Here is a 6,000-nt window from a genome sequence, read left to right as displayed (position 1 = left end):
TGACTAGCTAACTTAGTTTGCGAGTCTAACAAGTTTAACTATTTTAAATTTGTTTTTTTTTTATCATTGGATATGAGGTTAATTGAGAATTTAGTTTTGTAATTGATTTTGTTTCGCTTTCTACGAGGTTATCACGATCTAGAAAAACTCGATATTGTGTTGGTGTTTGATTTCACAATTATCTATTATTGTTATCGTATAGTTAATATAAAAAATAGTTTTGAAAAAAAATCATAATCCTAGTGGAGTCTATAACTCAATTCACGAATTTGACGTATTAACACAGCTTACCCGATTTACAGGTCTGACGAGTTTACCAGTCGATAAGATATTTTTTTGTCATTTTAATTGTTTTTATTTTATTATTTTTTTGAAATCATCATTTAATATTGGATTGATTGAGAAATATATCGAATTATTGATTTTTATTTACTTTCTAAGGACAATTGTCTCAAACACATGTCTATTTTTATGTTGGTGCTCAATTTTATGAGCATTTATTTTTATTGTATGATTAAAGAAAAAAGTTTATAAAAAAAATTTATCAAATCCAGTAAAGTTCATAGCACGGGTCACAAGGTCGATCTAATCTGTTATTGTTTTAATTTATAAGAAAACTATCATCTTGAAGTTTTTTTAGAAATCAAGTCATGTTTTTATCTATCACCAATGTTATATTTGGACTTATAAAATTGATCGATTTAAATCGAACTAGTTTTTATATAATTTAATTAAAAACTTGAGTTAGGCAAGTAGTTGGGTTGGGAGGTTTCAAAATTAATCCACCTGATCAAATTTAATAACACAATTAAAAAAAATTCCACGCTCTTAATAATTTTTTTTTAAATGGATCCATCCACGGCGAAACACAAACTAATATACTAGTCTTTATAAAATGATACAACTAAAAATTACACCCATTTACATTAGAAAAATTGTTTGGCATATACGTAACGCCCTTAACCTTGTTATTGCGGTATGTACGATCATTTTTTTAAAAGAGAAAATTTTAAAAATAATTTTTTTTTAATATATTTACAAACATAAAACAATTTAAAATGTAACTGATAAGCACTACCGATGTCTTTTTATCCCACTCCTTATCTATTCCAACATATATTAATTTATTTGATTTTTTTATGTGATATTAATAAAAAAATATAATGGGAATGCTGCAGCTTGGCTTTTGTGTGGAGAGGAGACACCAAAACCAAACTCTCCGGTACCTTTTTCTGACATGTACCAATCTAGATGCCCTATTGGCCAATCCCTTTTATTTATTATGAGGAAAATCCTCCCCTAATAGATGCCTTAATCATTTCATGTCGACTAACCACCGCAATATTTTATTTTCTTCTGTAAAATGACTCGATCATACTCTCACCGCGCGGAGAGCTGTCTTGCAAGATTTTCCTTAATTCCATCCATGCAATTGATGCTCTGCCCAAACCATTCATTATTTGTCCCTGTCTTGAATTTAGCCAAACCAGTAACCTTGCTTACCTCTAATCAACTCGAGTAATTGCTGTTTAAATCCATATAATAACATTTTAATCTCAATGCCCACATGTCCCATCATTATTGGTAGCTTAAATATAATATAATAATTTTGATATTAAACATTAAAAATATTAAAAAAATATTAATTTAATATATTTCTTATTATAAATATATTTTTAAAACATATCTGAGCACGATTCGGGATACGAAAATAATAGATAATATGACATCATGTTTTTCATTCACTGTATTTTTTTTGGATTCGAGAAGACCCCACCTCTCGAAAAGCGTACTTTGTGAATTTGTATGAGTAAGTAAAATTCCAGCTGTCCCAAGTTCTTATAAGAGATACACGCTCTGACTCGAACTCGAGACCTATTATGCAAATCTCAAGTCCTTTATCATCACGCCCCATCAGGAAACTTCATTCACTGTATTCTTTAAAGGGGGGAAGGGAAAGAGTGTTTGGCATGATATTAGATTTGGCTTCTCGCATAATTATCTACTAATGACTATTTATTAACGTGTCAAACCATCTATCTAATCACCACCAAACTGTAAGCAAAACAATAACATGGATCATGTGAAGATGTTGTTTGCTCGAAAAGGAAAGAACATAGACAAAGCCAAGCCATCGAAGCCAAGCGAGTGAGAAGGAAAGAGACCGAGTCGTTGTCATTGCCTCGTTGAGGCGATGGACCTCTGGAGGCAAGAATTTTGAAAGATGGTTTCTGCGTAAAGGATTAGAAAAGCATTTATTCCTAGTGCTGTTCTCGAGGATTCCATGTGTTATCTTTTCATTGGTCGAGTTATCAAAAGCTGCAATAGAACTTGAAGTACCTTCTTTTGTTTTTATTAAGGAAAAGGATCATAGCCCCTTTTACTTTTTCTTCTTCTCCTGTAGCCTTTTTTATTTTTTATATTAAATTAAAAATCATTTTTTTTGTCAAATATTGTCTAGGAACGCTACTAAATATTACTTTCGTGCTTGTATTTATTAAAAAATAATATAAATTATATATTAAAATCTTATTTAATAATTTAAATTATTTAATTGAGATAATTTTTTAATATGGTATCAGAGTCTTGATAACCAAGCGGTCACGAGTTTGAATCTTATCATTCTTATTTATTTGATAAAAATTAAGCACAAGATAACATGGATCTATGCAAATTTCAAGCCCAAAGGACTTTCACTTGAAAGAACATGTTAGAGAATAATATAAAATACATCCTGAAATCTTATATAACAACTTAAACTATTGGGTTGAGGTGGTTCTTTAACATAATTATTTTATTTTTAGTTTTTGAACTTGTTTTTGCATGAAATGGAAAAGTTTTTAACTCCTACAAGGACATTTCTTGCCGGAAAAGAAAATTGATTTCAAGATTTTTGATGGGGTGGCAATTCCAAGCTCTCAATTTGACGCAACTTGGAAATAATTAAGGTCCACGTTTTCGATATTTTATAAATTATACAATTAAAAAGATTTTTAATTTCAAGAGAGCATGATTATTTAATTGACTATTCAATCTCCAGAGCTTGAACGCAAATGTGGAAGCAATCTAGTAGGTAGGGAGATCGGGACATAAAAACAAAATATAAGGTTTAATGTATTTGATGAAGCATAAGAGATCATTTTCCAGATCAATTTTCAAGAAACGAGCTCCTATCCACCAGATTTTCAAGGGGATTCTTGATAATTTGATGAAGCCCCACTTACAGGGAGGATATATTAATAAATTCGAGTTATTGGATGAAAATTGGATTTCGAAATCTGCCAGGTGTCTTGAGTTGCCACGTGGTTACATGTATTTAGAGCCTGCCTAAATTAGATGGAGCTGGACTGGTCCCACTCCCATCTGCCTACTAATTCAAGAGATTGTAGTGTAGCAAGACAGATTACCCATATTTTTCTGGCAAGATTTACAATTTTTCTCTACAGGTTGGCAAATCCCTGTGTACGTGTACAATCTAATGATTGTACTGAAGCTCCAAACTTTATCCAAAATAGTAGCGTGGGTTAAGCTGGTTAAGTTTTATGACCGTAACTCGGTAACTCGGTTTAGTGGTCGACTCCATTTAAAAACTAAATTATGAGTTATGATTGAGTTATTAAGATTAATTTTAATCTTTTTACTATCAAAATCATATTATTTTGATAAAAAATAAAAAATAATTAATTAATTGTAATAAGATTTTTGATCGTGTCTTGTAGGGTCAACTAGGTTTTTAATTACTCTTATTTTTTATAAATCCGACCCGGTTTTAATTTCAGGTAAGCCAGTAAAATTAATTTTTTTGATTTATTTTGATGTATTAATATGATTTTTTTAAAAAAATAAAAAATATATTATGTTAATATTAAAATATTTAAACATGTTGAATGATAATTCTCCGACCTGAAAAAAAGAAAAAGAAAAAGAAAAAAGAAAAAAGGCTTAGAAAACCGAAAAAGAAAAGAGGAGAAAGGCTTGAAAACCATGCGGCACGTATTTGCTTGATGCTTAAGGAGAACGTTGTGTGCCGGAGACAAATCAAACCTGTCAGTACAATTAAAGGGAACAACGAAAGACGTAAAAGAGCAAAAATACAAAGAAAACTGCAATAAAGCGTGGCCCGGCAGGAAATAAATTTGCAGCTGATGCTGTTTTTTTAAAATATTTTTTATTTAAAAATATAATAGTATATAAAAAATAGTGTGAAAAATATATAAAATAATAATTCAAAGCAAGAAAGAAATAAAAACATTCAAAATTTTATTTTAAATGAATCAGAAAAATATCAATCTTGTCGCGTGGGTACCAAAAAGAGTAAAAAACATGAATAAATCCGATGAAAAGCAAGCGCATATCAGGTTTGAGAAACTCAACGGGCATGACATAATGTGCTAAAATACACACCCATTATGGAAGAACACATTGTCTTTACGTGGCTACTCGAGGCAGGCAGGGTCATACCGTGACGCAGCAGCTTCTAGTAAACTTCCGATAAACCGGACGGTTGCAATGAAAGCGAAAGAGAGGGGAGGGGGAGGGAAACGGTTGAAGGCAAAAAGGTTCACGAGTTAATGGTGGTTTCCTGGCCCTTGGATCTACAGCTAGCTAGCTTGCTCCATCTTGTTGCCTTGCATGCATGAAAGTGACACAGGAATGGGCATTGATCATGGAGTGGAATGAATCATTGAGGGAAGAAGAACCGTGATGTTTCGTAGAATTTGTTTTTGTTTGGAATTATATTTAAAAGTATTTTTAATTTAAATATATATTAAAATAATATTTTTATTATTTATTAAACTTATTTTTAACATCAACAAATTAAAAATAAAAAAGATTAAACAAAAAATTTATTTATTTTTTAAAACATGTGGCCAACAACGAAAACAAACACGGTAAATGTGCCTTGACTTATTATTTTATTTTTCTTAATTATTTGAAATTGCTAATATGTAAATAATTTATTCAAAACTCAGCCAATAAAATATCCTTCAATTATCAGCTAAATAAATTTAAAAAATTTATACGTTATCATACCATATCCCAATCCCAAAGGAATTCTATATACAATAGTTAATGCCTATTTATGAGATTTGTCAGCCTATCTTATCCACCTTCAGGGGCAAAGGAAAGGAAAGGAAAAGAAGGGAAAAGAAAAGGAGATTCATGTGAACGAGAGGCTGAAAAGAGAGTGGACCACAGCCAGAATTGCTTTTATTTAGCGTACTTTGGGTCATAAATTGGGTTTGGCTATAACTTAATTACAAGGCTTTATTGGAAATTTTATTTTAGTATAGTGGGCCTGAAGCTTGTGTACTTGAACGTCCAGCACAAAAAGGTGAAACAGAAGCCTGAACACGAAGGCTCTGATTAGCTGCAGCTTTTTAACTTCCGTTTTAAAGAAAATCCCTTTTTGTTTGGTGTGCTGTTTATTCATATTTTTTTAATATTTTTAAATTATATTGATGCAATGATGTTAAAGTAAATTTTAAAAAATAAAAATATATTATTTTAATTTATTTTAAAATAAAAATCACTTTGAAAATTAATCATTAACGCAATGACAAACCAACGCACACTAATATTTTGGACGCATGAATATTAAAGAATAGGAGTAGATTAAATGCTATGATTATTTGATTTCTTTATACTAAAATATGATTGAACAAAGCATACCATACATGCATGCTTTAATAGCTTTCTAAAAGAAATTCCAGGTTTAAAAAAACTATAAGTTATATATTTTTTCTTTGAAATTTTAATGTTTTTTCAGCAAGAATTAAAATTACAGTGTGTGATAACTAAATAAATATTTTTAATAAAAAAATAAAAAAATTAGGTTTTTTTGGGATTTTTCATGCTCCAGCATTGCTGGGATCTCCGTGTAAAGTTGTAAACAACATTTTAACCAAAGCTCACATGCGCGCCAACTTGATAGGGATCGGACAAGAGGTTCCATTACCATAGCTCACTGCTCGCACTTTGACAGTGTCCAAGCACACC

This window comes from Populus nigra, chromosome 16 (genome assembly GCF_951802175.1).
Source record: "Populus nigra chromosome 16, ddPopNigr1.1, whole genome shotgun sequence".
NCBI lineage: Eukaryota > Viridiplantae > Streptophyta > Magnoliopsida > Malpighiales > Salicaceae > Populus > Populus nigra.
The sequence above is the reverse complement of the archived record's forward strand: the minus strand, read 5'-3'. Positions refer to the sequence as shown.